Below are 26,342 nucleotides of genomic sequence, written 5' to 3' on the forward strand. Positions count from 1 at the left end.
TTCCATGTCAAGATTTGTTATATGACCTTTGGGAAAATAGACCTTTCTGGTTCTCATTTTTCTTCTCCAAAGAGCATAGTAAGCATAGTACATCAGACAGATGTTTTGGAAAACTAAGTGATCATGCATAAAAGCCAATAGCACGTGTGCAGATAGTAAGAAGTCCAGCTAGCAGAGTTATATCTTAACACCTTTAACTTGGGTGAGTTCAGCTCAACATATGTCATCAATGGATCAAGATAAAGACAAACATCTACTTAATTTGTGTGGGTGCTAAATGAGTGCATGCCTCAGATTAAGCATGAGAAGGGAGCTATGAATTTTTGGGTTCCCTTGTCAGTCTCAGCCCCTGCATATCTCTCATACCAGGAGCATCTCCCAAGCCCCAGGAGATCTGTAAAGTATGTATTTGTTTCATACTATGTCCTTTAAATGGAAGCCAGCTACTTCATCTGGTGTACACATGAAAAAACACTGATTGCTCTGATTTTGGAAGGAAATCTAGTTGTGTTAGGCTTATATAAAATGGTGGGTTGGTGTTTTAGTTCTTTTGTTGGTTGGTTGGGGTTTTGATTGTTTGTTTTCTTATTTCCAGGATGACTCTTTATCAAGGAAACATTTAATGAAATGTCATTTTTGCCTTAAGCTTTAAATTAATATTCAACTCCCTTATTAGGTACATGGGTAGTCTAAATACCATCCTTGTCATCATCATCATCATCATTAACATCATCTTCATAATGGCCTGTCACAAATCCCCTCTTTTGGCATTGTGCTCAGATTTCCTCTTAAAGAGCTGCATTTAGAAATTCTCTCTTCTTCACACACTGTAAGATCAGAACCCTCCCCAGAACACCTTGTGGAGGGAAGCAGTAGGTCTTGCAGGCTCTCAGGGGATCAACCAGGTCACACTCAATGACTAATTTCAGGGTCCTTTATACCCCTTCCAGGGCTGGGGGTAAGGGAAGGTCAGCAAGGTACCTGCTTTGGGCACAAAATTAAACAGACAGAATCTCAATAATCAAATAATATCTTAATACAATACTTCAAAAATAGAAATTTAGAAATAAAACCCATTGGGAAAAAACATTAAAATGTTAAATAAGGATAAGATCAGTATTACTGATTTTTCCTTTTGCATCAGACCCAAAATGGCTTATCCTGGCACTGGGCTTGCATTCCTGGGCCCCTTATAGTCCTCAGAGTACACCCTTTACAACCCCTTGTGTGATTGTGGAATTTAATTTTGTCACTTACTCCATGAATTGTATTATATATGCCAAGCACACTTCAAAGTGTTAAAGATATCGCAGCAGATAAACAAACACTTTGCCTCCATGGAGTTGCATTTAAGTGTGGGAAATAGACAATAAAAAAAAAAATGGATAAAATATGCAGTATTTCAGATGCATTAGATAAGGAGAATATGGAATTCACAGGGTTGAGTGAGAAACTGCAATTTTGAATACGGTAGTCAGGAAAGGGCTCTCTGAGAAAGTGACAATGGAGCAAAGATCTGAAAGAATGAGGAAATGGTGACCAGTTATTTGGAAGAAAATCACTGTACACAGAGGGACCAACAAGGGCAAAGGGCTGAAGATGCTTTTTCCAGGATAGGGGCACGAAAAACAGCAGCTTCACTACCAGAGTGGCTTCACGTTGGTGAAGAGTACAGACCCAGTACGGCCTCAGCACTAGCCACGAAGGTGGAAGCACAATTTCTAAGGGAAAACCCGAGTTTTAGGGATTGGGCGGAGATCTGAAAAACAACAAGACCCCTGAAAGGAAGAAGGGAAACCTGGGGGTGGCTCATAGTGTCAAACAGCACTAAGAATTTATTTCTTGGTAAAAATGTTAGGTAAGGTAGATTCTTGGAAGGAGATGTCTCCATGAGGAAGTGAGAGGCAGAATTGTTTTTATTTCATAGTAGAAATTATGTGTAAGATGAAATAAGATTTTAGAATTTCATGATATGACATTTTATATAAATGGAAAATTAAATCCAAAGGTCTATTTCCAAACAATTTTTGGAGAAAAGATATTTTGAAAAAGGTTGCACTCTCCATTGCTAAAGATATTGGTTTAGCCACTCTATTAGACAGAGAAAGTGAGAAAGAATGTAAAAGTTTGGGGGAAATGGAAGCCTTTTCTCATTGTTTTTGCTCTTCCTGTTGATTAGAAAGCAGATGTGAGGCCAATGGCTGGAGCAAGTAATTTCTGATCTGCACTTTCATTTCATAACAAGAAAATCATAATCATTTCAATAGCTAACAGCACTCTTCCTTGTCCATATAACATTGGCCATAAGATCACAGTAGAGCAAAATGGGGTGTGAATTCCTAGGTGAACATCTCAAGTCTCATATCAACAATCTGGCCAACATAAAAGCAAAGCTGTGATTATCATTCAAGCTTTATAAAGTTGATGAAAGTCCAATTCCTGATACATGTGAGATTAAGTGAGAGAAGGATCATGGCAATAAGGATTGATAAGGATATACAATCATTGCTCCAGACATCTCTGAAGGGCAAGAACTGTGGTACCCTAATAATAGTTTTCCTTCTCATTTCCAATGAACAAATGCCAACTAAGGACTGTTATTCCTCAATGCTTGATATTGGATTTTGCCACTAGTAATGTACATGTGTAGTTACTCTACATTATTTGATAATAAAATTTCTAGCATTCCAGGTAGGAGTGTCCATCTACAGCATTGTCAAAGGTTTTTAAAGATGTTTACAGTTTGAAGAGCCCTAACGTTGTTCATTTTTGCTAAACACAGTACTGTCATTCTCTTTCCTGACCCAGAAGATGAAAGAACACTGCTAAAAAAAATTTTTTTTGAGCAAATTCATGAATTTGTGCATCAGAAGAGAGAATGCTATAAGCATGAAGACATACCAGATGGTGAGGAGGCAAGAAAAATCTAATAGAGTGGCTAAACCAATATTTTTAGCAATGGCAGAGTGCAACCTTTTTCAAAATAGCTTTTCTCCAAAAATTGTTTGGAAATAGACCTTTGGATTTAATTTTCCATTTATATAAAATGTCATATCATGAAATTCTAAAATCTTATTTCATCTTACACATAATTTCTACTATGAAATAAAAACAATTCTGCCTGCCTTCATCCCAAATTTGCTTAGAGTAACCTGTTTGTATCACTTCAGCCTCTAGTAGGCACAACAATGCTTCAAAACCATTTATTTCCCTATCCTTAAAAAAGTGTCTCAAAATCCTTCACATTACTAATATTCTCTGATAGGAGAGGATATTAGTCAGGAAAGGATACATTAGATATGGTTACAAGTAAATCCCCAAATCTCAATAATTTAATTCCATGAATGTTTATCTCCAGCACACAAAGTACAATGTGTGCATGGCTGTCTTCTTTCATTTTGTCAACACACCATCAGGAAAGTCTCGAAGGTCACCATGACAGAAGAGGGAGGTAAAAAATCATGTGGAATGGTTCTGTCTACCCCCAGTGGTCACATTCCAGTCACATGACCTAACAACTAGGGAGGCTGGGTAATCCACAGAAGCATGTGTAACAGAGCAACACAGCTCCGACTCAGGCTGCTTTATTGTCTGCCTGTGCTCCTTCCTCCTTGGAGAAGTCAGCCCTTCTCTCCAGCCAGAGTCAATCCCAAATCCACTGCATTCAACTTGAAGTCCATGGCCTCTGGGGATATGCATCAGTCTCTATGAAGTCTGGTTTCTCCTGGTCCAGAGAGCAGTGAACTTTACAAAGAAGAACTACCTGTCCTGTTCAATGTACAGTGGTAGAATAGATTATAGAACCACTAGATCAATGCTTTATTCAGAAAATGGAAGAAAAAGAGATATAAAGCAATCACAGATCTGTAGTTCTGAAATCCTGCTGGATACCTTTTGAAGGTTTCCCTACCGGCAAGTGAGAGATATTCCTTGATTAGCCCCCGTATTACCCCCTAGAAAAATGTTCTATTATTTATCATCTTTTCAGTCACATCTGAAATGGGCATAAGGAATCATCTCTTCCAGTATCTCTCCAATGCCTGCTTTGACTTATGGATTACTGGGCACCAAAATTTTTATATGCCAAATCATCAAAGTCCTTTTATATTCCAGGCTTATAGTTATTTTGGGTGGGGCGAATACCTTTCCTCAAAAATTCAGTAAACATTTGATCTCTTTGATTCTAATGAGTTCCTTGTGCTAATAAACACATCTAAAATAAACTTCTAGATATAGTTCTCAAAAATACTCTATTTCTTTGTTTTTTTACCTCTACCTCTGTTTCTTTCAACTTCATGGTGACTGCGTTGACACTGAAGTTGGAGAGGAAGATCTCTCCCTTAATCTGATCTGGGCTCTGAGTCACTTTCTCCACATCCTACTGGGTGTTCACTGCGCAATATCTCCTTAAATGTCACCTCTTACCTTTTGGAATCTAGAAGCAGTAAGCTTTTTCAATCCCACAATGTCTCAAATTTCTGGATTTGATTTCTATATATAAACTGGTCAGTTCTCTTTGGAACTCACCTATTCTTTCTAATATCTTGCCAAACAGTTAATCGGAGCCAGTACAAACTAACATACTGAATCCAATCTTTCTCTCTACAGGTGCCAGCTCAATAATCATATGGTCTACTTTGCAAATTATTGCAGGTGGCAAATTTTCCAAATGTTTTGCCTCTACCTAAAATAAATCCAACATTATCAAGTCTCTAACATTAGTCTCTTCATCACCTACTCGTGGTCCACAAATCCAATGCTGTGTACTAGTACTTTGAGTTCCAGGGATATAATAAAAACAAAACAAAACAAAACAATATCCCTTCTTAGTTTCCAGAATAGTCAACCTCCCAACTTTCAATGACCTTAAAAAGATTATTTCCAGTTCACCTGATGTGTAATACCTGACAAGTGGCCCTCCTCCATCCTATATTGCTGCCATCTTGAATATCTGGCCTCCAAGGTTGCTGAACTTGGGGGAATATAAGAGCTGGAAAATCATACTGGAAGACTTTAGGGATGGTCTGAACATGGCTTACATTTTATGGACTTATAATTCATTGGCCAGAACCCCATTCAATAGCTCCAATCTAACTTTAGAAGTTAGAAACTTCCTGATATGAATTTGGGGATGAGTATTCAGTCCGTCACGTACATCCCAATAATATTAGATCCAAGAAGATTCACGAAAGAAATCTAAAATTTTGGGCATGTCACTTTAACATTGTCTTAATTTTCCCCATTTTAAAATGACCTTAATTTTATATAATCATACTAGAAAAACAGTGAGAATTTAAAATCATGCTATGTAAAGACTGAGCATAATACCTGATATAGGATAGGCTTTCCTAAGAAGGTTTATAAAAATGCAATAGAGTATTTCTAATTTGCTTTAGGTTTTATGAAAAGAGAATCATATTCTTATTCAGGGCTTAGTGTTCTTTATAAAATAATCACAGGAAACAATTTTGTCTGTTAGTAGCCATGCGAGTTCTCTTTCAGAGGTCTGTTGCATCCTTAATGTTAAGGTTTTAGTTTTTTGTTATGCTCTTGGAATTTCTTATTGATGGTGGATTTCCCTCTTTCAAAAGCCCTAATTCAACTGTAGGTTGAATAACTAATGAAGGAAAAGGTAGGAAGGGCCAACTCATGAACTATGGGGAATACTATTGCCTCTGGGTTGAGTAAACCTTAAAGAAGTACTTGAGACAAGAATTTCAGTGTAAATAGTTATTTCAGGTGGGGGATGATCTCAGGAAGCACAGTGGAGAAATGAGGAACTGAAAGAAAGAAAGGAAATGAAAGATACATTCATAACTGGTTTATCACGGTGGGCAACTTGGAGTTACCTGGGAACTTCTAGAACACTGTAGAAGGTGGTTTATAATCGTCCCATCAGGGCTTAAAGAACCTAGATATTTTTCCATCAATGCTTGTGTCAGAATGGTCGAGATTCCTTCTTTGGCTGTTCCTCTCCAACACTTTCAGCCTGTCTGGTGTAAGAATGAGCAAGCCAAGGAACAGAAATAGGTAAAACACCATCAGCATATTTGGGAACTCTCTGCAAACGATCCGTGGAGTAGGCCGTGGAGATCTGGATATGATCAACAGCACAGAGCCTATGTTTAAAATAATTCTCCTTGAAATCTCTGGATCACTGGGGCCATGTATCCATAATGCCTGACTAGCATCTCGTTTTCATTATTGCCAACTCTGGAATGCACCTTAAAGTTTGCAAATGATAATTTGCAACAGGGAATGAAAAGGTTATACATTAGAAAATTTGCATGTCTCCCAGACCCTTGTTGTGTTATCTCTTTACGCTAGGTTCTGTCACTCAACTCCTTTTTTTTAAATTATTTTTTTATTTTTTATTTTACAGACTGCATTTTGATTAATTGTACACAAATGGGCTACAACTTTTCGCTTCTACGGTTGTGCACGATGTAGATTCATACCATTCATGTAATCACCATTTTCATACCCCTGCCCGCTCCTCCCTCTTATCTCCCTCTACGTAATCCAAAGTTCCTCCATTCTTCTCTCACCCCTCACTCCCCACTCCCATTATATATCATCATCAGGAAAAACATTTGGCCTTTGGTTTTGGGGGATTGGCTTATTTCACTTAGCATGATATTCTCTCAATATCTTCTTGATTTATATTTTTAAAATGCCAGACTCTCCTTCTTTGTCAGGAGGATATTAAAGAACTCAGGCCTGCCCTGCTGGTACATTCCTAAGAAATGCAAGGAACTGTTTTTCCTGAAACTGAAGAGATGTGTATACTCCAGATAGAAAGCAGAGCTGAAAGTAGACTAGGAACCTGAGCCCATAAGTGGAGAGGAAGAAGGAGAGATGGCTGAGTCCCAAAAGTCAAAGTGGGAAGAAATACTATCTACCTTGAAGAAGTCTCCAGAATCCAAATATCAGGGAGACCAGAGATGAACAAGGGTTGGTTGAGTATAGGCAGGAAGATATAATTGCATAGAAATTCTTATGTACAATTTTGTTCTGAGAGTCAGTTAGATTATTGTCCAAGAGGTTTGAGGTCCAGGCTGAGGCAGATGATAGGAGCTGCTAGCCTTTTATTTATTCGTTTGCTTCATCCCCCAATCTCAATCCCACTGTCCTGCTTGTCATTTGTATTATATTTTAAACTTACTTTTGTTTGCTTCTTTTTTTCTGCCTTAAAATATATCCCTGGTATTTTATTTTATTTTTTGAGGCTATTGTGAATGGGGTAGTTTTCCTAACTTCTCTTTCTGAAGATTCATCACTTATGTATAAAAATGCATTGGATTTATGAGCATTGATCTTATAACCTGCTACTTTACTGAATTCACTTATGAGTTCTAAAAGTTTTCTGGTGGAATTTCCAGGTTCCTCTAAATATATAATCATGTCATCAGCGAACAGGGATAGTTTGAGTTCTTCTTTTCCTATTTGTATCCCTTTAATTTCTTTGGTTTGTCTAATTCAAAAAATCAAAGGACAAATGATCTCACTGATAAGTGGATGATGACATATAATGGGGGGTGAGAAGGGTTAGCGTTAGGGTTAGGGTTAGGTTTAAGGTTAGGGTTAAGGAGGGTGGCAAGAATGGAGGAAGGAAGGACTGTATAGAGGGAAAAGAGGGGTGGGAGGGGTGGGGGGAGGAAAAAATAACAGAATGAATCAAACATTACCCTATGTAAATCTATGATTACACAAATGGTACGCCTTTACTCCATTTACAAACAGAGAAACAACATGTATCCCATTTGTTTACAATTTAAAAAAAAGGAAAAAAAAAAAACTAATAGTGTTGGAAGTTGTTAAAAAAAAAAAAAAATATATATATATATATATATATATATATATATATATATATATATATATGTATCTCCCTGGGTTAGAGTTCCCTTTTTATTCTGAATTAAAAAGTTATACTCTTGAACAACAACATTTTGGCAGGAAGTTAGCAGAAACATATGGGCCTCAGCATTTTGATGCCCAGACTGGCTTCTGCCAAAACACTTCTTTGCTGTCATATAGATAGCAGCAATGTTTGGGACTGTTGGGGAATCATCCCACACAGCTCAGGCTAGGGAATGTCACTGCCTAACAGTCTTTGTGCATGCTGAGGGACTTCCCACCCCTGAGTCTGAGAAGTTCCAGGAATGGGAGGGAGAGGAGATCAGTCAGTGTTCACTTCTTAGTACCACACAAGCTCCAAGTAGTGTCCCTTAATTTCAGGAGGCCCCCAGGCAGTAATAGGATGACCGGGACAGGAATGGAGAGAGCGTTGCTCAGAATCCAAACCTGAAAACAGAACCCACTCTCTTCTTAGAAAAAATTGAATGTAAGGATTTGTTGCACAAATAATGAAAGAATGAAAAATCAAATATGAGACAGTTAAAGGAACACAGAAATCAGTCAAAGTAAGAATTCTTTAGAGTAGAAGGAATAAAAGTTAGGCAAAATTACCAGAAGAGCTCATTGGAAATCAGAACCACAATGGGCTTTTCCAGTGAGATCTGAAGCCAGAGAAGAGATCCAGCAACTACCAGGTACTTCCTGATCAGACAGGAAGGGGAAGAAATATACTGGTTCCTTTCCTTCCGCTCTCTGATCTTCTTCCTATGCCTCTTGCTAAATGATTCAAAAGACATCAGACATAAGAGCCTGAAATACCATCCAGCAGTATAGGCTGGGTGGATCTGAGAGCAAACAGACCAGGGCAGACTGCAGAGGGTGGGAGGAATCGATAGCTGGGATGGAACTCATAATCTAACCTTGCAATTCAAAGTAGGTACATCAGAGTCCCCACCAATCTTTCTTGAGCTAACTCCCTGCTCAGAGTGTTGGCACAAGAGGGAAATTTCCCAAACCCCGTGGGGCCGGGCACTTTACATAAGCTGTTTTATGTGATATTCACTGGAATCTTGTAAACCACAATATTCCAAAAAGTACAAGAGCGAATCAATATACAAAGAAGTTAAAGATTTGTCATAGTAAGTGGTGGAGCCAGTGAGCAGACACAGACAGTCTAGTTGCAGAACATATTCAGCACCTGTGCCATTCCCTCAGGACCACCACCTGCCCCTCACCCCCGTGCTCTGCTGCCTCCACTCACAAGGGCTTAAAGCTCCTTACCTGCCATTGGCAAAAGGGCCTGAGCCTCATACCATGGCTGAGAATCTTCTTTGAAAATCTCCTTTGTAAAATTACTAGGAATATCCTGCACAGGATCAGGCTTCTTGGCTCTCTTTCTCCTCTGCTCATTGTTTTCTATGTTGCTTATTCATCCCAGATTCTCTCCCTCCTTGCAGCAGAGGTACATGACTGGGGCAGGGGTATTCTCTTTTTCCATTTGCTAATTATGTCACCTTGTTTTCCCTTTTAATTTACACCAAGAATTTCTACCAGATTTTTACCTCAGCTCTAACCTTTAATTATAATTAATAACCTTCCAGCTCTCCCAAACTCTTAGTTTAATGATCTTGATGCTGTTTCATTTTGAGGCTGCTGGAACTCCAAGGATCAATTATTATTCAGATGATAAGCAGAGGCCAGTAGGTGGCAGAGAACCACTCTTTGGGAAGATGCTGCCTGACATTGTCAGCTAGGGAGGCTCCAAGCTGCACTACAGTGGGTCTGGAGATTACAGGGGATGGAGTGCTGTTTATAAATAAGCCCAGTCTGCAGGCAAATGCCTATATCTTCAAAGGCAGGAAGTCTGATGTCAGGGGGAGAATAGTAGAATATCAGAAAGGAATCACTGCAAGACTGGATATATATGATGAAATCAGACCATGAAGTGTTGAATAGAAGCTAGACTGTCATGCTGAGGCATAGACAGCACCAGGCAAACACCAGAGCAGCCAGTTCATTGTCATCACAGCAAGAAGCTCATCTGCTCAGAGGGGACCCCCCATTCATGCACCCACTTAATAGGTGCCAACCAAATTACAGAGGCTGCAAATGTAAGGCCAACATGGGCTTGCCCCTAAGGTGTCTACCATGAAACAGAGAAAAATAAAAGTAAACTTCTAATGAAAATACAGCAAAGAAAATAACAGGAGATGATGATGATGGCATACATGGAAAACATCTGGATTCCTAAGAAGTAGAAAGAGCACACAAGAAGCTCCTTAGATGAGAGAGACATGGCTTACTTGAGGAAATCAAAGTGGGGTCTTAGAAATTACACTGGAGATGATTTGGGATCTACCCCTTCTGAGTGGTTTAGAAACCATATTAAGCAATATTTCTTTTTCTCAAAGTTAGTGGATGATCTCAAAGGGTGTTAGGTAGAGAAGGCACATGACTAAATGTGCCTTCTGGAGAGGAATCAGGAATCAGGCTGTGGGTGGGAAAGATGTTTTGAGACTGTTTCAATAAATAGGCAAGAAATGAGAAAGATCTGGAATGCGATATTAGCAGAAATGGATAGAAGAGGTGGATATAAGATAAACTCTTGGGAATGCCAACAACTAACAAGATGAGAGAAGAGAACTGAGAAGAAAATGCTAGAGAGAAGAGAGGAAAAATTCAGTGTCACTGGAATTTTGGAGGATGATTTTCAAAAAGATTATAGTTGACACTGACAAAATGTTGCTAAATTGTTCCCATTGATTTTTGGCAAGTCAGGTCACTGGTGATTTTTCTCTTATTACTTTGTACTAGTGGAACTGGGTGATGTGACCTTGAACAAGTAATTTAATAATAATCTCTACTTCATGGAGTTGTTAACAAAGGTAAATGAAATCTCTGCTTATCACACAGGCCCTATTGGAATTTACTTTCTTTGGACTTCTTTGCAAATGTAGTGCTTCAGCATGTTTTTAGAATGTATGAACTTGGAAAAAAAGATAGTCCTTCCAACAAATGATGCTGGAACAGCTAGATATCCATAGTAAAAAAATAAATAAATACATGCTGGAGATGCAGCTCAGTGGTAGAACTGCTTGTCTACAATATGTGAGGGCCTGAGTTGTTCAATCCCCAACATTGAAAAAGAAAGAGAGAGAGAGAGAGAGAGAGACAGACAGACAGACAGACAGACAGACAGAGAGAGAGAGAGAAGGAAAGAAAGAAAGAAAACAGAATCTAGATCTTATACCCTTTACAAGAATTATTAACTCACAGTAGGTTGCTAACCAAAATGGATAATATGGGCAAAAATTTAGGTGATCTGGGGTGTGGAGATGACCTTTAATGCAACAATAAAGGCATGATTCTTGAAAGGAGCAACTGATAAGCTTGAGTTTATTAAATTTAAAAACTTCTTCACAAAAAACACTGGAAGTACTTCATGGCAGGGAGTGGGTGGTGACCTCTTCATAGGAAACAGAGCAAGAAGAAGATGCCAGGGTTCCAATGTCCCCTTTAAGGGCACGCCTCCAATAACCTAACTTCCTTCTACTAGGCTCCTAAAGGTTCTATGGCACCACAGGCTGGTGATCAAATCTCTAGCAAATGGACCTTTGGAGACATTTAAGATCTAAACTCTAATGGTATCCCTCTGGGGTACTGTTGATGGTGGGAGAGGCTCTATGGGTTGAAGAAGCCCAGAGGTATACGGGAACTCTGTATTTTCTGCTCAGTTTTACTGCGAACCTAAAACTTCTCTGAAAATAAATCTATTAAAAAATGTGACTTTAATAAGATTAATTTTTCATTTCACCCTAGGAACAATGATCTGTCAAGATCTCATACTGACTAGAAGTGGAAACCAAGACAGCACAGATCACATTTGGGAATATTTCTCCAAGCCATTTACTGGATGGCTTGGAAATCTGATGGTTCTGAGTGGGCCCAGTACTTTTTCTCCCAAAGTTTGGGAATTGAATCCTTTGAGAGGTTAATGAATCTGATAAATTATTGCCTTTTTCCCACTATCTCAACTTTTATTCAACACTGCACTTAGGGTCCTAGCCAGTGTTATAAAATGAAAAAATGAAATAAATAGGTATAGATTAGAAAAATGTAAAGCTTTGTGTAGGATCTAATTATGCACATAATCAAGAGGAATCTATACTCTATTAAAACAATCTACTAAAATCACAAATTGATTTATAGATTAATGTAATCCAAATCAAATTCCAGCAAGGTTTACTTATGTAAATTGACAACATGATTTTAAAATTTACATAGAAATGCAGAAGACTTAGAATGACCAAGACGATCTGAAAGATGAAGAAATTTGCAGTATTGTCAGATTTTAAGATTTGTTATAAAGCTACATAATTCATACAGTGTGGTGTTTGGATATGGAACAGAATAGCAAAGTTCAGAAATAACCCACATGCATTCAATCACTTAATATTCAACAAAGGCCCTGATGCATCTCAATGAAGAAAGGAAGGTCTTACCAATAAACAATCCTGAAGCAACAGGCTATCCCTACAGGGACACAGGAAACCTTGACCACTAACTCATACATATAAATTACTTTGGGTCAGATCATAGACTTAAATGGAAGGACATAAACTCTAAAGTTGCTAGAGGAAAATATCAGTGACCTTCGGGTAAAGGAAGATTTCTTGGGGAGAATGCAAAATGTAGTAACCACAAAAAAATTGTAATTGGACTTCATCAAAATTTAAAACTTCTCATCAAAAAGACATGTTTAAGAAAGTAAAAATGGAAGCCTTAGGCTATAAGATAATATTTGCAATACATATATCTGACAAGGGATTAATATCCAGAATATATAATGAACTACAAACCAATAAGAAAAAGACAAATATCCCAATAAAACAATGGGTGGATGTCTTAATAGGCACTTCACCAGATAAGATATCCAAATAGCCAATAATGTATGAATAGGCACTCAACATCATCAATCATTAGAGAACTGAAAATTGAAACCACAATGAGGAACTTTTATGTATACACAAGAGAAGCTAAAATTTAAAAAGATTGATAAAACAAAATATTGACAAGGATATTGAGCAACTGAAACTCTCATATGTTTCTTAGGCAGGATAAAAGGTACAACTACTTTGTAAAATTGACAGTTTATAGTAATGTTAAATATATGTTCACCTGAAGAATAGCAGTTTTTTTTCCTAGCTATACACCCCAAATAAATGAGTGCATAGAGCTACAAGAAGACTTGTTCAAGAATGTTCATAGGAACTTTATTCATGATACCCCCAAACTGCAAATAGACTAAACATCCATCAACAGGAGATGAGATGAATATATGTTGATGTATCCACACAATGGAGTACTATGTCACAATAAAGAATGACAAATTACCAAAAGGAACAAACAAAACCAACCTAGATCTTGAAAAAAAGAAACATTAATTAATCTATTTAATTTTTCAGGAACCATCCCAGTGAATTAAAAGAGAATGTGATGTACCACTCAGCAGCCTTTAAGTTCTCCAGAGTGGCACTCATCTCTGCCATTCATCCAGGATGTATAAGTGCTTTAGCTTTAATTCCCTATAGGTAGAATAGGAAGTGGTACAGATTCAAGAACTTCCTATATTTGTTTTCTGTTCCTATTGTGACACATTACCACAAACGTAATGCTTAAAACAATGAAAAATATTGTCTTACAGTTCTAGAGATCAGAAATCCAAAATTGGTCTCAGTGAGACAAAAGCAAGATGTTGGCACAGCCATGTTCATTTTGGAGGGTCTGGAGGAGAATTTGCCTCCTTGACTTTCCCAGTTTCTGGGAGTCACTTGCATTCTTTGATTCATGACTCCTTCCTCAGCCTTCAAAGCCAGCAGCATCATATCTTCATCTCTCTCTCTGATTGACTTTCTTTTGTACCTCCCTCTTCATTCATAAAGACTGTGATTATATTCTGCCACCCAGATCATACAGAATATTTTTTTCAGCTCAAGATTAACTTATGAGTAATGTTAGTTGCATCTGCAACCTTAACTGTCCTTTGTAACAGCCTAACATTCCAGGGAGTAGGACATGGACATCTTTGAGGTGCTATTATTCTGCCTATTACATTTCCAATTACACTACAGTAATTCTCCTACCTCCCAAAATCAAACAATGAATATGAGGGTTTATCAGCTTCCAGGTAAATCCATCCTGATGAGGCACTAAGGAACTGGAAAAAAAATCATCACTGGGTAGGATCACAGACCCATTATATTCACTAGGAAATGGACCTAAGATGGGATTCTAGTTATTTCATGGCTTCCAAGTCCAAGTCCCCATAGGTATTCTGGTTCTCTTTGTTAATCCGTATCACCTGTAATCCAACACTCAACACTCCTTGAATGATCTGTTTTCCCCAAATATATAGTTATCTGGTAAATGACTGTAATTTGGGGGTTGAATTGGGAGAATAACTACTATAATGTGCTCTGTAGCATCGTAACATATTTTCTCGAAGTTAAACAGCCTCCTCTTCAATTAATGGATTTTGGGTCAGAGAACAGTGTGATTTTCCAATATGGCATTTAACACCAGCTTTTTGCTCACCCACATCTGATCTTCTTGGGTTGTTCAAATCAGATAACACCATCATTGACTGCCCAAGAATACAATAGAAATAGCATGGTCTCCTAGATATCTTCACAGACTTCTATTGGTCCAGGGCTCTGCATTGTCATTTGAGCTATTCTACCCACTGTGGAAATTGCATTCACCTTGCTTCTGATGGTTAAATGCTACCACTTGGCCTCTTGTGTGCCAGAATCCTTTTTTCTCCTTTGATACTAAGTAGCCCAAGTCAATAACAACCTCCCAGTTCACCCCTGGGCCCACAAATGACGATAACCATTAGCTCATCTCATTCCTTACTACCTTAGTGAAGGGATATCCTCTGGGCCCTCACAGGGAACAGAGATAGCTGAGGCTTTGATGTGATGCAATAAATGCATTCAAATATGTCTACATCTCTGACCCTTTTGACCCTTAATACTCTTGCCAAGATAGTTTTGGCATCTCCACTTCATTTACTATAGGTCTCCAGAAAATGGTAGGTTTGAGAGTTAAGGAGTCAGTCTGTAGTATATTAGGCTTGGCTCCAGAAGTCCTTGCCAGGATTTAAAGTCTTGCCTGCATTCATATCAATACTCTTTACTATCTAACCTTATAATCATCCTTTCCGAGCAGCCTCAAGTTACATTCCCAGGCAAGTTGTCCTCAAACTTGTTGGCATACCTATTCCCTTAGTGAATAATTCCCTTTCTTTCCATGCCATGAACAGTGCTTGGAATTGATCCCAGTTTTTGGTAAAGATCAGGGCTTGACAAAATAGGGCCCACGAACTAGCAACCTACAACTGCTGTAAAATTAAGGGGCACAGACACATCCATTTGTTTGTGTGGTCTATGACTGCTTTCATGCCGTGATGAATGGCAGAATTAAACAGTGGCAACAGGAAGCATTTACTGCAAAGACTAAAATATTTACTATCTGACTTTTTAAAAACAAGTTTGTCAATGCCTGGTCCTAGATCAGTTGCTATATCAGGCTTTCTGCAATGACAGAAATGCTCTCTAATCTGTGCTGTCCAACCTGGAAGTCATTGGCCACATGTGGTTACTGATTACTTTAAATGTAGCAGTGTGACTGATTTTTATTTTAGTTTCATTTTATTTGACTTAGAGTTGCATATAGCTATTGGCTGCTGGATTAGGTAACACAGGTCTTGAAGCAATGAAAGAAGTCAGGAGAGAGAAGAGATCATGGACCACCTCTGGGTTCATAGGACTCAAAGGAATTTCTGGGCATTGACAGCACTCAAAAGAGTATTCACCCAGAAGTTCTCAACCTAGCTTTCGAGGTACCAATTTCAAGGTGTGAGACACCAGAACTGTGAATTCAGACTGTACATCCACTTCTCTTACATTTAAATATTGGGACTGAAATTTAGTCTTCTGGATGTAGAAGATGAGGGTCTCATTAAACACAACCACCAAAGCATTCTGGCTTTTATATGCTGTCGTGAATTGAAAAGTTACTGACCTGACTACTATTTTCTTCTTTCCTGTGGATGTTAACACATTGGCCAATTTTCCAAATTATTCCTGCTCCACATCTTTCAAGCACTAGAGCTACTGCATCAAATATATCCTTACCACATGTTTCCCATATCCATCCACCGTGCGTAGAACCTGAGAAACTCTGGTGTTCTATGGTGCTAGGGGATGTCATTACCCCATTTACCAGCAGTGAAGGCTGTTCCAGCTCTCCCATCAGCATCTTATCCCAAGTGTATGCTTCCTATAACTACCCCAGGATTAGCTTGTCTAACTCAGGCTCTCTCAGAAAAACCCCGAGATAAGGAATTGAGAGAATGTGGTTTATTAGGACATGATTCTAGAAGAAGGTAGGAGGTCAATATTAGAGATCTTAATAAGCACATTACTGTGGAGGGCAACAGGTGTTCAGTCCTGCTTGTAATCCTGGGAAATAGTGTGGAATATAACTCATACTTGTCTTCCTACATTATTCACTGAGGATGCTCCTGGAGTGTTAATTCTCTGATACTTCTTTCTGCCCCGGGCATAGGACAAGATAAAACTCTCAGGTGGAGAGCTAGGGTGTTTGCAGCTTCATATGCAGAAATGGTGAGCACTGAGGTAATATTGTCAGGGCATAGAAAACATCTGCTAAAACACTGACTACTTAAAAACCCTTGGGCCCCTTAGGTACTCAAACAGAGAGGGGTGGCCAAAGCAGTAAAAGTGAAATCAAAATGAAAAGCACACACATACACACACACACACACACACACACACACACACACACAAACACACACACAAAACCTTCTTGGTCACAACCGGAGGTAACTTGTCTGGTAATTTATCCTTCACTCTGACAATTGACAACTTATGAGGAAAATTAAACATTTAACCTAGCTTTCCTATAATGAACTGTATTTTAGGGTAATCAATCAATCCTGGTTGACGAAGGAAAGATCTTCAAAGAAAATGAATATTTTTCATCATCATTTTATAAAACAGAAATAATATGAAGTCTTTGATTTGATTTAACATACCTCAGAATAAAAGGGGAAACAAAGAAAACAAGTGATGGAAAATCTTGATAAATGTTGACTCTGGATTGAATCTTCTCTGTGGAGTGGCACTGTGTTATTCTCTCTTGTTTTTATGGTTGCAATTTTTTACTGAAAGAGAGAGGGAGTCCTTTTCTTTTTGTCTCCTTCAGCACTATCATTAGTCCTGGGTTACACACACATTCCAACAGTCCTGATTACCTATTATTAAGATAAACAAAGCACTAAATAATGCATAAATTCCAAATCACAGCTTCTTTTCTTAAGATGCAAGTTCCCCATCATAGTGTCAGTTCCCATTTGATCATTTTGTTACTTAAGTTTCCCTAATGAATTGATCCACTTACATATAGTCAATACTTGTTCTGAAATCTTATACCTACCCATACCTGATAGATTTATTGTGTGGATTTAAAACCAAGGAATGAAGGTTCCCATCAGGTTGTCTGGCACAAGGGAAAGGAATGAAGTAGAGATAGACAGGTTTCCCACAATCTCCTTCCCTTCCCAAACCTAAGTAGGAAAAGTGCTTTCAGTTCCTTTGGAATGTAAATATATTACCTGAGGAAGGTACTAAGCTAACTCATTAGCACCACCAACTCCTAAGCAGCACTTAGTCTATCAAATTAACAACAGAAAACAGGGTCCAGAGGCAATGGAACATCGGTTGGCTAAATGTTGGCCAGCAAGGTAGACTGGAAAAGAAGTAACTGATGTTCCATCTTGTGTTTCTTCGTGGATATGCACTTTATGGATTATTTTTGTTGCCAATCTCATTTCATTCTCACAGACCTCTAACAGAGATGTGTGACAAACTGAAAGCACAGATCCCAGTTCAAAAATGGCAGAGGTAGAATGGCAACTCCAATCTTCTGAAGCCCCAAAGCCCAAGGAAAGTTGGGATATCTGGAGCTCAGGATGAGAAAACTCAAGGACAAGGGAGCAGCAGGTAAGGACTTGTTAAGGAAGGGTCAGGAATGTGGTGCTTGTCTCCTTCATAAGGACACCCCTTTAGAATGCCCCCATGGTGTTTAAATTTGTCCTCATTATACTTATATCAAACTACAGGGCACTCCTCATGGTGACCTGGAATGGCCCAATGTTCTATTGCCAAACAATTCTTAATTTGGGTTCCCCAGAATATTCATAATTGTGTTGTTTTTACATACTTGGCTGATAGTACAACCGGCTCTCATTTCAAAATTTGGTTATAAAACACTTCAGAATTATAACTTCAGGGCAGGAGGTATAGCTCTATGCAGAGCATGTGTTTAGCATGTGTGCAAGGCCCCTGGGTTCAACCCAGCAACCCTATACACACACACACACCATTATGATTCTAGAAAAATCTAACATTTTCCCTCAGCTACATTAATGATATTTGATTTTTTTTCCCTTGAAAAACTATTGATAATTATCCATTTTAGTCATTTGAAATCGAGGGCATAGTGAGTTATAAAGGCAGAATGTAGCCCATTATTATAGCCCTTCCTGTGGAAAACATGTGAAACAAGGAAAAATTCTCACATATTTTGCTGACCTTATAAGTAAAACGTACTAGTAGTTTTAAATTTTTTAAATTAGAGAAAGGTATGAATTATACAGAGAATTTTCTTGGCAATCCTGTTCTTCAGCACTTACCACAGTTAAGAGTAATGCAGCTCTTCTTAAAGAGTTTTTATTTTACAGAGTTTACAAAGCACTTTCACGTACTTCATCTCATTGAAACCTCACAACAGCAGTATTCAATTATAAATGTGAGATTGGGGAAATTGTTTTCCAGTGAACTTTAATAACCTTCTCACAAAAGGGAGCTACCATGACTGACTACCTTCTATTCACATTTTTTTTGCAAACCCTGGCCAGGATTGATTCACTGTGACCTTTCATGCTCAATTCATATAGCAAGGAGCAGACTGGGCTGTGGAGAGTGAAATCAATCCAAAATCTGCTAAGCATTTTGGTTCTGTCGGCTCTAACCTTAGTCAAACACAGAATATTTGCATAGATAATAGATCAAAATAGAATGGTCTTCCAAAACAACAAAAAGTGTCCTTATTCAAGTTCACTAACATGAAAAATGTGGGATAGCCAGTCTAAATTGTGGTATAATATTGGTTTAAATTAAGTGAAATTGTAGGGTATCTTCCCCTATAAGTGGGTAGAGAAAGACTTATACCAATTACCACTGGATATAAAGTAGCAGCTCTCAAATTAATGGAATAAAACAAGTGCCCCCAGGCTAATGGCATAGTCTTGGAGTTAGCTCTTTAATTAATTTACTCTTTGTTCTGATAGATCTTAGAGATAACATCTTGAAATCAAGACCGGGTGGGGGAGGAGTGTTGGAGAGGTGTTGCTGTCTCAGTTGGATCTGGCTATGTATTTATACCTTCGACTAATAGAAGGATGAAGACATTGTTTCTAAACAGCCAAATCAGCGCTACTTCTTGAATTAGTTCGAAAATAAAGAACTGTTTATTTTGGCCAAAAACTTCCTTCAAGGAACCCAGTAAGATACCCAATGACTAACTCTGCTTCCATTTTCTCTCCAAGGACAAACCCAAGTGTCATTAAAACTTTCCAATTTTCACTTTTCCAAATCATGAGCAAAAGGATTTATTAGGTAAATTGGCCATCTTTACTACTGTGACTGTAACATTTGAGGTCTGTATGTTTTCTTAAAATTTTTGATCTCAACCTGGAGCAGGAAAAAGTAATGATGCAAATGGATAATATTCCCACTTAAACAAAAAGGCACGGAGCGCCTCTGAGCTCCCTTGTCTCTGAGCAAAATGCAGAGTGACTTAGAGTACTGTGACCTAGCTTGAAATGTTGTAATGGCCCTGGTAGTGATTCGTGTCCTCACAAAACAAACAGCCATCTCCCTAACCCTTCACGGCTTAAAGGGGGCCTCGCCCGACACAGCTGCCTCTGGTCGGCTATGCTGGCTTTGATGATGAGACCCTGGCAGCCAGTCTAAGAGAGAAAAGAACATTCGGGGAATTTTAAGTGGTTTGGATCAGCAGTTGTCATGTACAATTGATGTTCATTTATATTTCACTAGCCAAAATCTAATGCTGCCCAAAATTGGGGAAGAAATATTTCATATACTAATCAGGTGCAATCCTGCTTTAATGTAAAAAATGAGATGTCCTACCTTCTTTCAATCGTAGTCTCAGAAGGGAGATTTAATATTTCCTGACAGTGCTTTAAATAGTTGACTGTTCAGACTTCAGTGAATCCACAATAATTACATCAGTTAAGCCAGCTTGGTTTTTCCAAAGCTGTTGCGAGCTAGGTTGCTTTTGAACTCCTCATCATGGCATTCATTCTTTGATAATAGGTTTAATAGAGAAAGGGCCAATATGCAGATGGTCACTGTTTAGCCATTTAACCCCTTTACCTCTTAATTATTGTTGTGGCTGTGCTTTTTCATCTATTGATTCAGTGGTCTATGGAGTTCCCAGTCCCTTCCCTTCCAGGAAGGTTAATTACACAGAATCTAGGAGCCATATGTTATTACCAGTGGAGATTTTCAAGGAAGGCCTAGTGGTTTCTAATTCCCAGCAGATCAAGCCATAAAGACTTCAGTAGATTATCATTAAGAACTGCCTTGATATTTAGTATCTAACTAAGCCTTTCATACGAGTCTTTATTTTGTTATTTCTATAAAGGAAACTAAAAATTACAGAGAAAGAAAATGTGAGATATCAATATTCCATTCGGGGGATGATAAAGGAGCAATTTCTTTAAGTAGAAATTACTTCTATCCATCTCCCATCACAATAATCAACAATTTCATCATAGTTTTGGCTTCAATCATTGTGTGCACTCTTTTTTTTTAACAATGAAGAACTGTTTAGTAAGAACAAAAAATAAAACATCAAAAGAAGACCAGATACAGGTACAAAGCAGGGTTTCATTTGGAGATAATTCAGAGATAATAAATCAGAGACATTTCAAGAGGCTCACTTAGAGACATTTCAAGAGGTTCACTTATGGAATGTGTCTGCTCTAATACAAGAATGATTATATACTGAGTTCTCTAGCAATCATTAGCTGTGATAAAAATAAATATAACAGTTTTTCCACAAAGTAGATTACAATGGAAAAGGTATGTTTGAGTCCTTGACATATTTTTTGTCATCTCTTTAAACTTCCTGCCACTTCCAGTAGAATCCTGTCTAGGTCTGTCATGATCTCAATGAATTCACATTAGTGCCCCAAATTAGTATTTAGGAGAAGTCCCCAATTTCAGGATGTTTAGGACAGAATTTTTGGTGTACTCATTCTTTCTGAATCAAATTCTCCAATGGAATGAACTCCTCTTAATATTCTCTGTTGTGGTTTGAATATGGTTTGTTTCTTCTAAAACTCAAGTTGAAATTTAATTGCCATTATGAGATAGTAAGAGGTGGGACCAGGTGATTAAGTTCTACACTCTTGAATGGATTAACCCATTCATATAATTAATGGATCAGTGGGTGGATGGCTTATCTTGGGAGTGAGTCTACTATAAAAGCCAGTTGGACTAGGTGTTTGGCAAACTCCCTGTTCCATGTTGTATGATACCCTGTAATGCCTCAGATCTCTGCCAACAAGAAAGCTATCACCAGATGCAAACCTTTGACCTTGGACCAGGACCATGAGCCAAAATAAACCTCTTTTTTTTTTTTTTTTCCCTAACTTATCCAATCTACCGTTCTGTGTCATTAGCAAGAACATGGACTAAGATATGGTCTATTGGCAATATCCACCGTGATGGAACAAACAAAATGCACAGTTAAAAAATAAATTTTCTTCCCAAGAACAACCAAAGAATATTAAAAACATTTACATGAAGCCATAAAGCAAGTATGGGGATGAGACACTTCCCCTCTGTGTGGATGGGTGGGCAGGTGGTCAGCCCAGTCCTGAAGAACATGGTGTTCTAATATAGAAGCATGGGGAATGTGGCTTCAGAATCTCTTTATGTCTTCAGATGACCCTCAAGTCCCCCATCGGAATCTATCTTTAGTTTCTTTGAAAGTATGAACTACAAACCAGTTATCACATTTGAAAATTCTTTATTGGCTTTCTCATAATTTCTTGTTTAAAAATAAATTTTTAGAAGTCATGGAGTGGATGCTAATTAACAAAAAAGAAATTATCAAAGAGATGCTCATAAATCATTGTGAAATCAGAACAGGCCTGAAAATGTAGATGTTTCAGGGTCAAGATGGAGAGGGATGATAACAATATAAGGTTTGCTTTGAACTTCTTAGTAACATTTATGTTTTCTTCTAGTTTTATAATAACCAACTTTGTTATTTTACATTTGATACCTCCTATGAATATATTTACTATTCAAAATATCCCTGTTCGCTGATGACATGATTATATATTTAGAGGAACCTGGAAATTCCACCAGAAAACTCTTAGAACTCATAAGTGAATTCAGTAAAGTAGCAGGTTACAAGATCAATGCTCAGAAATCCAATGCATTTTTATACATAAGTGATGATTCTTCAGAAAGAGAAATTAGGAAAACTATCCCATTCACAATAGCCTCGAAAAAAATAAAATACTTAATACTTGGGAATCAATCTCACAAAAGAGGTGAAAGACCTCTACAATGAGAACTATACAACACTAAAGAAAGAAATTAAAGAACACCTTAGAAGATGGAAAGATCTTCCATGTTCTTGGATAGGAAGAATTAATATTGTCAAAATGGCCATACTACCTAAAGTGCTATACAAATTAAATGCAATTCCAATTAAAATCCCAATGACGTACCTTACAGAAATAGAGCAAGCAATTATGAAATTCATCTGGAAGAATAAGAAACCCAGAATAGCTAAAGCAATCCTTAGCAGGCAGAGTGAAACAGGGGGTATTGCAATACCAGATCTTCAACTCTACTACAAAGCAATAGTAACAAAAACGGCATGGTATTGGATCTGATTTTTAATCCTGCCTTGCTCTATTATATACTGCTCCAAAATAATATCAGCAACTGAATTTGTTATTTTCACTCTAAGTGATGATATTAGTAGGATAACTTACTAAAGATTATCTTTTAAATCAATGAGTTTGGACAGTTTAGGCTTAACACCAAATTGGGTTGCTATAGTGGTAAGACTTTGAAATTTGTCTTTTATTAATAACATAGACTACTTAGTAGCATTTGTGTAACTGAAACCTCCCCATACTTTATAGAAAGTACAAAATTATGTAAATTGTCAGTTAGCCTAGGCTACACTTTAAGGGTGGTCATTTGCCCTAACCAAAAATTCATATCTTAGGTGTCATCAATTAGCTTTTCAATTAGAAAATCCACCCTCCAGAGGTGATTCAACTATCTTAATCTCTCACCAACATCAGAGTATTCCTGATTAGCATAGTTCATGTTAAAAATGAGTTTTCATCAGTGAAATCAATGGTTTGACAATTATATTAGGGATATTGGAACTGGGATTTAACTAGGGAAAATAGTGATGTCAAAGACATGAGGACTGTCCCAATATTCTAGACTCCCCCTCTGCAAAAACAGAATAAGAATAGAAAACCCTGTGTCCTGTACCTTCAGGGATATTTTCTGGAGACTGATTCCTAGATTGTCCTGGGTTGGCCATTGACTCCATCCTCAGGTTCTGAGTGGCCATTTTCTTGAACAAGTCATTGAAATTCTTTGATACTCAGTTTTATCATGCAGAAAATTGTTAGTGTGCAAGGTTAGAGATTACAGGTATATTAAAGTATCTAATAAAGTGACTCATGAATACTAGGGATGGCAAACGCTCTAGTTACATGTCAATATTTGTTACTTTCTTCCTTATTATCAGGATTTCACTATGTTCAAGATTGTGAGGTTTATTAAACCCACCCTCTAGAATTTGTTCATATTGGCACCAAATGAACATTGCATCCCCCAGTGCAGTTAGAATAATTAAAAGATCATGAGATAGAATTTCATCAAACTTGTAGAATAGATTATATGAACTATATTGTTCCTGCTTCTGAATAAACCTTTAATATGCATCTTTAAGTGTGACTAAATTTGGTCAGAGATTTACTTTCAATATAAACTAGCAAAGAAGGATGAGACTTAAAGACCTCTAGAGAACACATCCTGCAGGATTCCAGGGGATTCAATAGGACTCTCCTGATTAGCAACACTTCAGGACCACAGGGCTTGGTCTAACACTTGCCTGGTCCTTGCCCATGAGTCTCAGAGTCAATTAGGATTTCTTCAGTTCCCTCAATGGAATATTCTCTGTTGCCTAAATTTCTTCCATGGACCCATAATCAACTACTTTGGTAAATAGTCTATAAAAATAGAACATAGGTATAGATATGCTGAGGTCATTTCATTGAGAGAATGATGATGATGATGATGATGATGGTGATGGTGATGGAGGAAGAGGAGGAGGAGAAAGAGAATACAATTTTAACATGGCAACAACCTACACCATCATGGATTATTTGCACAGAAAACAGATCTCAAGAAATATTGGCTTAAGCCAGTAAGGTTCTTTTTGTCATATCACAAATTTAGAGTTAGGCCACCTAAAGTTACATGATGCCATCATTACCCAAGATCTATCTTCCTGCTCTGTCATCATCTGTTCGTGGCTCTTGTCCTCACACTCTTGAGATGAGTGCAGCACATCCAGGTGTATGATGGGGATGGAGAGAAAGGAGGGGGCTAAGTTCTCTCCAAGGAGTCCCACTTAAATTACATTGGCCAGAATTTTGCTCTCCCTATGGCCTCCTATCTGCGAGGGAGTGAGGAGGAAATAATCTTATCCAGGTGAATCACAATCTTGAACATAGTAAAATCCTGATAATAAGAAAGAAAGTAACAAATATTGTATCCTAGTATTAATGAGTCACTTTATTAGATACTTTAATATACCTGTAATCTCTAACCTTACACACTAACAATTTTCTGCATGATAAAACTGAGTATCAAAGAATTTCAATGACTTGTTCAAGAAAATGGCAGGTCTCTTATTTGAATCCAAGTCAACTTGACTAATAGCAACAGTAATAACAATGAACATTAGTCAAGTACTTGCCATGGGTTAGGAATGCCTCTAGGTGCTTTTTCTGTGCATTGATTCATTTCATCTCATAGAGATCTTCTGAAAGAAGTGTTTTTATTGTCCTTGTTTATCTGAAGAAACCAAGACTTGGAGAAGCTAAGGAACTTATTCAGAGTTGCACAAGTTGTAAGATATGAAGTTCAAGTCTGAGCCCAGTTCTGTGTGACTCCTTAGATCTAGACCACTCTACTCCACAACTTCTGCAAAACCCACCTGCTCAAACTGCGTACACCGCTGCCATCTTAAGCAGGTCATAGAGGTACCAGTGAATAAACCAATGACCAAATACCTATGAGGCAGCTGTATCAGTCTATTCTTGCTGCTATAACAAAATGTTTTAGACAGAGTAATTTTAAGTAATAGAAATATATTTCTCACAATTCTGGATATTGAGAGGTCCAAGGTCAAGGCAACAGCATATTCAGTGTCTGGTGAAACTTTACTCTCTGCTTTCATGATGGTGCCTCTTGCTGCAGCCTCACATGGCAGAATGGGGCTAGCTAGCTCCCTTGAACCCTTTTACAAGGGCACTAACCCCATCTGTGAGGGTGGATTCCTCATGGCTTCACCTCTCAAGGCCTCAGCTCCTAGCACCATTACCTTGGAGGTTAAATTCCAGCACATAAATTTTGGAGGGTGTATTAGTCAGAGTTCTCTAGAGGAACAGAATCAAAAGGAAGAATGATTATAAAAAGGGGTTTATTAGATTGGTTTATGCAACCAAAAGCTGAATAGGCCACAATGACCGTCTGCAGGCTGGAGAGCTGGAAGAATAAGTAGCTGTGCTGTCCAAGAGGCTGAAGCCCCAGAACAAGAGGAATAAATTATGCTACCCTAGTCCAAGACCGAAGGCTTCTGGAACTCCCTGGAGAATCACTGTCAGAGTTCTCTTTGACTCTGAAGAATCAAGAGTCTTGATATTTTCAGGCAATTGCAGTAGCAATCAAGAATCTATTCAAGAAGAATCAAGCTTGCATCTGCTGCTGCTTCCTTGTTTTTTCAACTTTTATTCCATCCAAGCCACCATCCTATTGGACAGTGCTGCCATGCTTAGGGAGGGTGTGCACTTCAGTTCGCTATCCCACATGCCAGTCATTCCTAGATACACCCTCAATGACACACCCAGAACCCCTTAATCTTTGGCATCTCTATTCCAATCAAGTTGATAATTCAAATTAACCATTACAGAGGGAGACGCACATTCAAACCAGAGCAGCAGTTATCAGTATTCCACCAAATTAAAATGATTTACC

General features: G+C 38.0%; 1 long non-coding RNA gene across 1 annotated transcript in view; it reads right to left on the bottom strand.

Annotated features, from left to right (window-relative positions):
- LOC306655929 overlaps positions 1 to 26,342 on the bottom strand; it is a 78,846-nt gene that overhangs the window by 9,051 nt on the left and 43,453 nt on the right. Inside the window, exon 2 of the long non-coding RNA XR_013762356.1 lies at positions 24,577 to 24,759. This is a non-coding gene — a long non-coding RNA (uncharacterized lncRNA). The remainder of the gene's footprint in view (positions 1 to 24,576; positions 24,760 to 26,342) is intronic.

This window comes from Sciurus vulgaris (genome assembly GCF_902686455.1).
Source record: "Sciurus vulgaris genome assembly, chromosome: 3".
NCBI classification, from domain to species: Eukaryota; Metazoa; Chordata; class Mammalia; order Rodentia; family Sciuridae; genus Sciurus; species Sciurus vulgaris.